This window comes from Saccoglossus kowalevskii, chromosome 15, assembly GCF_978046115.1.
Source record: "Saccoglossus kowalevskii chromosome 15, keSacKowa6.1, whole genome shotgun sequence".
Taxonomy (NCBI): Eukaryota; Metazoa; Hemichordata; class Enteropneusta; family Harrimaniidae; genus Saccoglossus; species Saccoglossus kowalevskii.
The window spans coordinates 20196227-20208746 of NC_140655.1; the positions used below are offsets into that span (position 1 = coordinate 20196227).

At 32.5% G+C, this 12520-nt stretch overlaps 3 long non-coding RNA genes across 3 annotated transcripts; 2 read left to right on the forward strand and 1 right to left on the reverse strand.

Moving 5' to 3' along the window:
• Nucleotides 1-199: 199 nt before the first annotated feature.
• LOC144361793 (uncharacterized) lies at nucleotides 200-1713 on the forward strand. Its single transcript, XR_013422457.1, has 3 exons — nucleotides 200-320; nucleotides 638-707; nucleotides 1485-1713. It is a non-coding gene; the product is annotated as an uncharacterized LOC144361793 (long non-coding RNA).
• Nucleotides 1714-1747: 34 nt separating this feature from the next.
• On the reverse strand, nucleotides 1748-3111 carry LOC100367848 (uncharacterized). Its single transcript, XR_438538.2, has 3 exons — nucleotides 3059-3111; nucleotides 2587-2757; nucleotides 1748-1925 (listed from the first exon to the last, which is right to left on the reverse strand). It is a non-coding gene; the product is annotated as an uncharacterized LOC100367848 (long non-coding RNA).
• An 839-nt stretch (nucleotides 3112-3950) lies between these two features.
• LOC144361796 (uncharacterized) lies at nucleotides 3951-6108 on the forward strand. Its single transcript, XR_013422459.1, has 3 exons — nucleotides 3951-4023; nucleotides 4878-4972; nucleotides 5929-6108. It is a non-coding gene; the product is annotated as an uncharacterized LOC144361796 (long non-coding RNA).
• The last annotated feature ends 6412 nt before the right edge of the window (nucleotides 6109-12520 follow it).

Genomic DNA, 12520 nt, shown 5'->3' on the forward strand with positions numbered 1-12520 from the left:
CACCGACCTTCATCGCACGATAATGGACAAGATATATCCGACCTCATTATTTAGTTAGGAAATTGATTTTCATTCTAATTAACACAATTAAAAATGTATTCCGGTATTTCATGATGGATCAAATTATTTACGGCTAATTATTAGCAATCCTCCAATAACATTAAAATAATAATGCAAATTAATACCCCCATAAATCGACGTTTAGTGGGAACCATGATATAGTATGGCGGACGTCATGATATAAACGTGCGTGTATATGTTTCATAGTTGACTGTCTCTACGTTATATTTTGGTAATATAACGTTTCACGAGTGATCGTGGTAAGTCGGAGTGACGAATATTATATCATAACTTCCTACTGTGTTACGGAAATACGAAAGTGATATCGATAATACTGTTAGGTATTATATTTACTATTTACAATAAATAGATACCAACCTAGGTTATTTTAAAGCACAATCTTTATAAATAAATACTGCTGATAGATTGTTTTTACTGTGTATCCTAACGCGGTATTATCTACTCAAACAGGCTGGTCAATTCTGCAATTAATCTATGAACCTTTGTACAAATATACTGAAATAATATATTATATTCCAATGTAAACGTAATTAATTGTTAATATTGTAAATTTCAGCTCATATACAATACTGTAACATTGGAATTGCAAAAATGATGAAATATACACCGAGCAAGTGAATAACAGCGTAAGTAGCCAATCAGCGACGGCACCGCGTCGCAGCTGATGATTTCTTCCATTAATGAAGACATGGTAGTACTTAGACTGGCGCAGTCGGGGCGAGTAATTTGTTTTTGTAGTTTAAATAAAATAAAAACAATTCGCGAAATGTAGGTGTTAGCGCGAAATCCCCTGTAATATCGTGCTGACACCTCCATTTCGCGAATTTTTGTATTTTATTTAAACTTCAAAAACAAGTTAATCGCCCGACTGCGCCAATCTAGGTAGTACTGGCCATAGTTTCGAACTGTAAATTTCCTAGCATCTGCCCCGAAATTATAGTTGTTATAGGGTGGAGTTATTTTAAACCGTCATAAGTCGTAAAACAGGTGCAATCAATTCTGTTGGGTGGTCATTGTCAATAGATGGCAAAAATTAGAGTTGAGAATTTGTTGGGATTGCCGAGTAAATTAGAGCAGCCAGTGTACAAGTGAATAACACCACGGGTTGTTTTTTTCGGTTTAAGCCCTTGCCACACCCACTTCGCCCCATGGTGTTTTCTACACTTAGCATATAATTCTGCATATAATCAATTATTAGGTTATATTATGATTGTTGATACTGTGTTTTGCACATTAGCATTTATTTGTAACCCTATGTTAAGCCGAATACTCCAGCTCTACCGATTTGCGAGATCTGTCACAAACTCACGGTTTAACGAAAATTCATTCTTCGATCGCTGGTAATATGTACTCATAAACGTCTCACAGTCATAAATTTATTTAACGTTTTTTTTTTATTCCAGAAACATATCACTGTCTCTGGCGATAATATGCAAAGAAATAATTCATAAAAAGTGCGGCTAAATAGGGTCCATCAACATGATTCCTAACGATTTAAACTCGCTGTATGCGATATCGCGCCAACTCCTATTGATTCTCATTGAACAAAGGTGTCTCTTATAGCTGAAATATTCCACGCTTCGTATGTAATTTACATGTAGATGTGCAATATGAATAAACTAAATAATTCAATATTCTCTCTCAGGAAATGATTGATTTGAACACATTTTATCAGATATCGTATAAATACGATAACATTTTATTTCATCATATATACGTGTATGTTAGACGTATACATTGCGACTGTTTATAATCACACAGTTGAAAAATACTATGTCTTGCGTCCGCGAATACGATGAGCAGTTTCTCTAGCATGAAGTTGGGCTCTTTCTGTATTTTTCATTCTGTAAATGTAAATTAAAAGAATTTTTAATCTATTCAAAAACGTACAGTTGGGGTATGTGTCTTTGAATTGCAATATTATTATAATCAATGACAATTTACTAATTTTAATAAATGAAACTAATTTAGTAGGACTTACTAGTAATTGCGTAAAGTAGAAATCTCGAATTAATGAAAATAGCTGTAATTACTTGAATTAATCGAAATTTATAAACACAGCAATAATTCGCATGATGCAAGAAAACAAACAAAATGTGAGACACTGTCAAACACATTTTTTATCAATCAGATAAAAACATCAAATACTGTACAGTCAATCAGTCAAATCCAATATGGTAATTATTCAGACGCAAACGTGTGTAACTTTGCAGCGTTTATACTGTTTTTGTGCATTGAAGCATGGGATGTGGATCGACTAAACACATAATTCGCAGAGTGGCCACAAAATACCGATTTGTTGTTGAATTTTGGGATTGCGTTCCTTGAAAATAAGGTGTAAACCCGGAAGATACGTTGTATTTCTAATTGCAATCAGCATTTGAACAAATGTGTTTTAAATAACCATAAAACAACCAAAGACATAATTAAAGATAAACGTGAAAACGTGTTTTTCAAAAACGTCTCTCTTCACATGACAAATACGAACTAATCGTCTGTACTTACCCGCTTCTGACTGCATCTTGTTCATTTCTCCGACCCACCACACGAGATCCCAAAGTCATCGTACGACCCCAGTTAATAGCTGTAGCTGTGTCGATCCACAAAGCTACAACCAGTATTACCATCACACACACCCCTGTTACGTTTTTCATCTTGACAAAGTGTTATTTTTCGCTGTTTGTAAAAGAGAAAGTAAAAGTTGTTATTGGAAGTGAGTTATTTAATTCTGCAATTTGAGTTTCTGGCGTCATCCACCAGATTCGTCGAAGGTATAGGTCGTAACCGTGTTTCCTTTCAACCCTAGTCGGCATGAGATCACATCAGCCTAATGAACGAACTCCTAGACTGTCGATAAATATAAAATTACATTTGATTTCTAAATTAGTAAAATTTTAGGTAGCTGAAATAAACTTTGATGAACGATCAAGTGCATTTTAATGCAAAAATCTTTACAAATAAGCTTAAAACTACATACCTTTCGAACGTACCACCGATGATAGTCTGTTATATGCTTTACCGTATCTGCATGGGGAATATATAATAATAATACATCTATTAATTTTCCTGTAAGGGCGGGTCATTCATCTGACACATTGATTTGCCTAATTTCAAAGTCATGGTTAATCACCGTTGTCATATACAAGGATTCCACTTATTCGTCACAATGATAATCCATCTATTCCTGAACGTACTGATCAATAAATTGCAAAAAAGTTTGGGAAAATATTACGTTATTGGCCAATGAGAAGTGACGGGTCCTATTTAGTGACATGTTCTCCTGAGTGTTCTCCAATAATATAATCTTTTCCCATTCACGCAGAGCTAACTTCAAATTTATTTTATTTTCTCAATATGAATCATTTTTTCGTTTTCAGTTTACTATGTATTTCGCTAATATTGACTTAACAGACAAATGAATAATTGTTCTATTGCATTTCATGCAGTTTACAACTTCTCAAGGTTTTTTTTTTACATTCGAACCTAAATAGTCGCATTTAGGAGATAATCGAAAATTTATGTATTTATTATGTTTTTGATTGGACAATATTGAAATATATCTAAGAAAAAAATCACCAATATCTACAAGTAATCAATTTTAGGAGTATCGTATTATCGTTCCTGTTACAATGCTGTCAAATTATTATTAATTATTATTAAGTTATCAGATTTAATTTCATGTGTGTAATTATGAAATAATTACAAGATAAACTTATTTCCTGACAGCACTAATGATGAAACTACATTTTGACAGCATGTGCATATATTTACATATTCTGTTACATATTAAAGTTTTAAAATGTACAATAATTGCGGCGGAAAGCCATTTACTTCACTAATTAGCTTATTTTATAAGCAGTGGATTGAATAGTCATATGGCCTAAATGTGATTATTGTCTGAACGGTACAGTTGAAGCAGTACCCTTTGAATAACGCGTACGAGTAAGTTTACTATAATTATTTCAAAGTTGTTCGATTGAAGCAATTCTTTTTGCTGGCTGGCTTTTTCAGTCATCTGTCGTTATCCACCAACATTTTAATTGTTGATCTCACTTGAAAACCCGCGTAAGGTCTTATCGATGCATTTGCTAGGATTGTCCCAGACAGATTCAACATTCAAACATTTGCCGCCGTTTTCGACCTTTTCTTACTGTCATTTATGGTTATTCTCAGTTAAAATACGTTCAATGAAACAGTAAAGTTAATTACAATAAATAAGAGGGGTCAAAACTTCGCGTCGTAACACCATACAAGTAATATTCGTCGTTATCATCATTTTATTTTGTGTATAATAATGTTATTTTGCCTTAAATAACGAGTAGTTTTATATTTGATATTATTATCTTTCGGTCAAAATGAACAATTTACAAGTAACCGGGTTTTCGATTTTTTTCCAATAAGTGCCATTATCTAATATATATTTTTTTGTGTAAACACATTGAACCCACAGTAAAAAGCGAGTTGTTAAATACACGTTTTATGTATAACTTGAAACACACTTGGGGTGTTAATTAGATAATTCAGTGGAACCTGAAAAACGGTATTACATTTGTTGTTCAGTATAACTTCAGCTCATCAATTGCTTCATTGAATATAAATAAATAGAATTATAAGATGTAAACAAATGAATGCACATTATATTGAAGTATTACTTGAAAAATCTATGAAGATCCATAATTACACATACCACTATATGCAAATGTTATTCAACGAATATGTTCTCAGCAAACGATGTGTTTCTTTGTTTATCTGACTTTCCTGATATACATATTTTTTGTAAAACATATTATATTCAGAATGCGCCGAGCCATCACTATACAGATCTTGTGTGTGGATAATATACATGCCCCCCCACACACACACACCGCCCGGTACGTGCACCATACATTGGGTAAGATTACCGTATTAATTACGATGTTTCACTTGAAATGTAACCTTCCTTTATGCGTTATATATATGTGTGCTGCTAAGTACTATTGATTGTTCAATAATTATTAATGGGTTGACTTATATTGAACAATGTCTGTTGCTAGTAAATTACTCTTGACTTGACTTGATGCTTCATACATTAGTAAATAATTGATTCTCAGAAAAGTGTTTCATTATCAAAGGTTATCAGATATTTATATGAATTACTGTAAATCTTTGTATTATTGTGGCTAACATTTTTTGCGGGTTGGTGATTAAGAGCGTATATATGAAAACTGTTCGCGACCACTGTTATAATTACTAGTATATATTTTTAGGATCCAAGTTAAGCATTCACTGCCACAAACGTGAAAATGACATGTGAAATAGTTTAAGAAAATTTGCAAGTCAAAGAACACAAAACAAACGACTGATGACAATCTACAAGTACAAAACAAACATACCAAGTATATATATACTGCATAGCCGAATCAGCAAAAGAAGGAAATATGAACTGCATGGTATATATTAAGTTATATCATGTGTTTATAAAAGAGTGAGCATGTCTTGCTTAATATGTGGATGTTTCGCGATTTTGTCCGAGTCATGATTTCCTTTCTCGCGGAAAATCTTCGTTCTGGCCACTCAAATAGACCTTTTATCGCCTCTATTGTTTTTACTGATCTGTGTAAGAATGATGCTTGGGACAGTTGACATAATGAATGGAGAGAATTTGACTATTTGAGGGACTAAAACAAGTGTCTAGTTCTTTAGCATAATTTAATCAGGTCACGTACTACATTGCTTATCGCAGACTAAATTTACTTTCAATGTCAACATGGATTATTTAGTGCAGTCATGTTTATTTTGCAGCTGTACCGTTTATTATATATTTATGCATTAAGTTTCCAACTCTAACACTTTTGTTTCGTCTTTTAGCAAGAATGGGTTCAAAACACAGAGACGTGGTGTACCACATACTGATTACCACATACCACAGACTGATTACAAAAGAACTCTTGGAGGAACACCAAAAAAGCTGCACATAGAATAATTTATAATTGTATAATGTACGAAAAGTGTACGAAAAAGCATTTAATAAATTATTGTAAAATCTCATTACGATTTGTCAATTAATATTACTGATTATTCACATATAATGGATCTCTACAAAATGCGCAAGAATATTGTCACTAACTTTCAAAATAGTTAGGCACTACTACGCATATGCAATCAAATAAATTCAAATAAATAATTCCTATTTCGGCACGCCCGAGGGCGCTATTACTTTAAAGTAAATATGTGACTATTTGTAATCAATAACAGTCCGATTTCTCTCACAAGGAAACATATGCATATCAAGGTGCCCAGTGGATACATAAGAATGCAATTTTGATTAATACTGATTAATAATCGTGTTTATATAAAATAAGTATTGTAACACATCTTTCCTATAAATCGCGTCCTTTACCATGGTAGCGTTGCTATGACACACATTGCAATTAAAAACAATCTTTTTTTATATGATAGCATGTTATAGCCTCGCCTTGATTTTTGCGGGCGTATTACAATTATTTTATGTGGTGTATCCTGTGGCATATTGCGTTGTATTCTGTATCATGTAAATGTTACCGGCCGCGCTCATGTCACACATGTCACTGTGTTCGCCACATACATGTAGAAACAAAATTTATTTTTGTTTACAGAATTTAAGTAACAAGATACAACCTTTGAACATTATTGAGACATATGACAATTTCATACGTATTGTATAAATAAAAATAAATAAATAAATAAATAAATAAATAAATAAATAAATAAATAAATAAATAAATAAATAAATAAATAAATAAATAAATAAATAAATAAATAAATAAATAAATAAATAAATAAATAAATAAATAAATAAATAAATAAATAAATAAATAAATAAATAAATAAATAAATAAATAAATAAATAAATAAATAAATAAATAAATAAATAAATAAATAAATAAATAAATAAAGGATAATGATGGGGACCGCGACTTGGTATCCAGAACGTATGTGTGGTATAAATTCAAAGTACGTGCGAAATTCAATGAATCGTCGAATAATAATCAACATTGGGAGGCAAAGTTATTAAACAAAACAGTTGAGGAACATATTTGAAGACATAATGACACGTTTGAAGTCATATTAATTTGTTCTGTTCACGAAACAAACAATTAAAATAGACATGAAGGCAAAGTTATTAAACTAAAACTATTAAGTCATATTAATTTGTTCTATTCACCATCACCTATGGGTGAAGTAAAAGCAAATTATCAAACTAAAACTATTGAGGCACACTTTTGAAGCCATGCTAATTTGTTCTATTCACGAACACCTAGTGGTGAGATGAAGACAGTTATTAGACTAGAACTACTGCGTGACACTTTTGAAGTCATATTAATTGAATCACGGACACCTAATGTTGAAATAAATTCAAATCATTCAACTAAAACTATCGAGGGACACTTTTGAAGACTAGGGGACACTTTTGAAGACTAGAGGACACTTTTGAAGTCATATTAATGTGTTCTATTCACGAACAACTAATGGTGCATAATTTAATAAACTAAAACTACTGCAGGACACTTTTGAAGACAAGAAGACACTTTTGAAGTCATATTAATTTGTTATATTCACGAACAACTAATGGTGACATTAATGCAAGGTCATTAAATTAAACCTATTAAGGGACACTGGTAGACATTGGGACACTCTTGAAGTCATGTTAATGTTTTCTACTAACGAACAACTGAAGGTGACACGAAGGCATAAAACTATTGAGAGACACTTATGAAGACATGGGGCACTTTCGAAGTCATATTAATTCGGTTTATTTGAGATAACGTAACAGGAATATCTTTGAACACAAAGTCAAGTGTCAACTTAGGTATCCGCATTGCCGTCAAGGCAGTTCACATGTGAAGACTGATATTATCATACAGATTACCGCTCCAAAATGTTTATACAATTGTAGTACCAAATGAAATGTGTTTAGACATGGATACATACTATAATTTAACATACCATGTACGCATTGTAAAAGTAATTTATTTCAAATTTCCAAATCAATCCTGCTACATTTTAGTAGCAATACTTAGCATACCTTATCTCATTGCCAATACTGTTATTAAAATCTAGTCACACAACCCAGACATAAATACATACATACACAATAGTTTATTGTATTTTTGAACAATTAATCTCCTAATTGCAATAGAATTGACTAGTGAGTCCCATAAAGCATGTATCTGAGGATACTCTAACTATTATACAATATCCACCAAATCCATCGGAATATTTCAAGTTGGAAGGTACGGGAGAAAAAGAAAAGGTTGTAAGTATGTCCAGGTTGTGTTATTAGATAAAAGAACTAATTTTGAGTTATAATACAAATCCAGATATACTACACAGTTCCTAGTATTTTGAAATTAAAATACCTAATCGATAGATATTGGCAAACTTGTACCGACAAGCAACCCAATCTTCCTTTACATACGTTTGTCTTTCAAAATGCACCCAACAAGATATATATAAACGAGCCATGCATACAGTTTGTTATAGTAACATAGTACAATATTGAGAGATAATGTAATGGTAGTCACCAGTCTACTTGAAATGCATAAAATGCATCTCACACATAATCGAAACAGTTTTTTTGTGTTTATGCCCGGGATAAGAAAACTGCCAAACTAACTAGTTAAAGGGCTGTTACCTATAATCCAATTAAAAAGTATGATGATTAGAAGACATTCAAGTTACACCTGTTCTATTTTTATAGAAGAACCTTCCCAAATAAAACAAATTCTAAAGTTTAAAAATTTAAGAGGTAGTCACTAAACCATGTACTTTCACACTCAAGCAAGAGAATAGACATGTTGGTGAACTAGCCTTGCACTGTGAGTGTTTTATTGTTTACACTCCAGTTTTTTTCACAAATAAAAAAATTAAAAAAAAAAGAACTGCAGACCACACTTCTTTATATTTTTAGTGGGCAAGCCGGTTTCCACATACAAAAATACACATAATATTTCTATTTAATTTATTTTATTTAAAAAAAAAAATATTTTAGAAGCATAACAATACAACGACTAGATTTGGTGTCACAGTTTGCTCCCAATTCATACTGGAATATTGCCAGCAATAATTAATAAAGCTTGTTCAGAAAACATCATCATTGCCGACATCATATTCAATGGCTAGTTCTCAGGATCTACAACAGTAAATAAATAAACAGAAATCATTTTGATGCGTGTTTTTTAGACGACACTGCCATATCGCACAGATATTCAACACCACCATATCGAATTTGGATTTGGACCATACCATTTCAAGCTGCAGGGTGTCTAAACAATGACTCAACAAACAATAAACACATCTTCCACCCACCACACAAATTTTAGCCACAATTGAAAACCAAGAAAGCAACAAATATCAGGCTGCATCTTGAAAACAACGACATACCGCATTACAACCAGTCATTACAAACATGAAATCCTCCACCCCTAGCAGTACACCCTACAACATTAATGGTTCCTATACTCATTTGCATCTATGTACAACAAGCTTAGCCAATAGATGCACCTGACTCATCAAACTTTTGACCAACCACTCATTCTAAATATTGTGGAGTGAAGGCGCTATTTACTAATGAGAGGAATCTTTTAAACGAATTAAACAGATCAAGCAGTGAGTATCTAGTTATGCTATAATTAGAGAAGGTATACAATTCACTCACCTGTAAACATACTATGGCATGACTTATAACTTGTTCCTATAGATTTGGTAGCCAAGGCGCAGTGAATACATCTACGATATACGTCTCAGATATTGAATTTGCTTTAGTTCTGAAATTAAAATAAAATATTAAAAATAATTCATTACAATATTACAAGCAGTGAGTATCTAGTTATGCTATAATTAGAGAAGGTATACAATTAACTCACCTGTAAACATACTATGGCATGACTTATAACTTGTTCCTATAGATTTGGTAGCCTAGGCGCAGTGAATACATGTACGATATATATATATACATGTATATATATATATACATACGAAGTGTCAAAAAGTAAGCATACTTGCCGCATTCAAGAAGATGTCAAAAATATAGAGTGGATACCAACAAACAATACAAACAGCCCCGCTCTTTTGACTAACCAAGCTTAAAAAATAATATTCATGTTCCTCAAATGATTCCTCAAATGAATTATATTATAGGTATTATATCTCAATGTTCCATTAGAGTAATTTAACATTGTAGGAAAGTTATGAAATATAGTAAAGCAAATATTAGTTGTGTTCCTCGATTAAGTACATGTATTATATTTTCTCTCCAATGTTTCTATATAATACAATAAGAATTGTATAAAAGTTCCTAAAAATTGTAGCAAAATATCTAGGCAGAATTTTGGAAAAAATTACCAGCCAATGTGTTTCTTAATTAATATTACATTTACTGTATTAATCTCAATGTTCCTTACAGAAACTTGAATTGTATAAAAAGCCCCAAATAATAGTGTAGTAGAGAAGTGCTTCCAAATACAGCAAATACAGTATCTATCTAAAGCATGTTACACATCAAAATACCAAGTGGGTAAAATCTGCCTGTATTCTGGAATATACTATTAAGAAATATGATGGCTAAGTTGAATTAAACCAATGGAAACTAGGGATTACAAAGACTGTGAGATTAGTGAGATTTTTTTTTGAAAAGCATGGCAATTTCAAATGAACTGTTCATTCTTATAACTAGTTAATAATCAAAGAAAGTGTAGGAATGGCATTCTGTCTGCTGGGGTATTGGAGAACCATGAATAACAATTTAGAATCTATTATTAGTCTTTTAAACATGGTGAATATAGTAGGTCTGATATTGAAGATGCACAACGTGAAGACAATTGTATTGTATTGAAGTTTATAATACATTTAATTACACATCTGTGTTTTGTAGTGTGAGTGTCTGTGCAACAATTAAAATCTCATTTTTTGAGATATAATTTTTTTTTGCAAATTAGTTAATTAATATGCTTAGTTTCAGCCTTAAACTAATCTCGTTTACGGATTACCCTCAGAGCACCTACATATATAGCTGTTGTTGCTTTCCGACCAGATTCTACTTTTTTGGTGACTTCATAAAGCGGTACTTTTTTGCAGGTATAACCTTACAAATCCCCCATTTCTGAATGTCATTTCACTGCAAGTCACCTGTGCACAAGGTTGTTGAATGAGTCTTATGTTCTTTCATTGCTGTGTTCCAGAGACGTGATGTTTTCTCCATGTCAAACATCCTGTACACTGTCAGTACTTTGGTCGGAGACTGCAGATATTCATCAATCGTCTGAGGTGTCCCTTCTGTTCTTGGTTTCAGTTGTTGATATTTCACCACTGGGTCCAGCCTTTGTCATACATGTCCCTGGATAAACGCTGATATAATGAACCAGCTAAGTTCACACCTGTGGTCACTTTTTCTATTGTTAAACCTCTATTCCAGGCAACAGATCCTTTCTAGAACTTGGACTCAACTGCCACGACTTGCCTTCTTTTGAATCCCAACAAAGTTGAGATAACTGCTCTCAAATGTACTGCATGTATGCCTTTATATTAGGTGTTAACCAACCACACAACACTAAAATATAGCAATTATAGTCAGGCTTGCTCAGAATGCAGTTTTATGTCTCATGGTCACTGACAGCCTTCTGACATCACAGGAAAGACAGAGAACCCGTATTTGGGCATGTGACTATTAAACATATACAGTAGAATATACAATGTTGACAGATTTGATTTATTGATCTCTAGAGATCTGACCAAAATGCTAAAATTTTATTAAATTCAGTGTATTATTTTGGAAAAAAAAGTACAAGCAGTGACCAAAGTTGGTATATTCTTTTATGGGATGATTGTTTGTATAATACTCTTTCATTTTATTAATTAAAAACACCCTTTCCTGTTCAGAATTTTAGGTACAAGAACACTTGGTCAGATGGTAAATCTCTTCACTTGGGGCTGTAGTATGTGAAATGTATAGCGCCACCGTGAGTCCAACTTTTCTACATATATCTGAACTCTGTGAATTTGCATGAATTTTAATCATCAAGTGTTGATTACACATTTTCTAACCTTCTTATTTATCTTAAGGTGTCATGCTACTAATCAACCAATGGCTACTTGTAGCCATCTCATTTCCAATGAAATATTTTTAAATTGTTTTCTCAGGTGTTTCCTGTTTGAGGGCGCGATCAACTGGGTCAAAGGGGAGACTAACATGTGGTCTTTTGTTTACTACTTAGCGGCTCTATACCTGTGGGATTATTCTGTGTGTATTTGGATGTTCTAATCTTGGGGTTTTTCCAGTGATTTGTCTAGGTGCAGTCCAAACACAGTAGGTGTGTCTTGTTTACCTAAGTTTTGCAAAAGTTTGAGCCATGTTTTCAAGTTTGTTTATTATTTTCATATATCAATCTCATCATATGTTAACATTGTCGTCTATGGAGTTTCA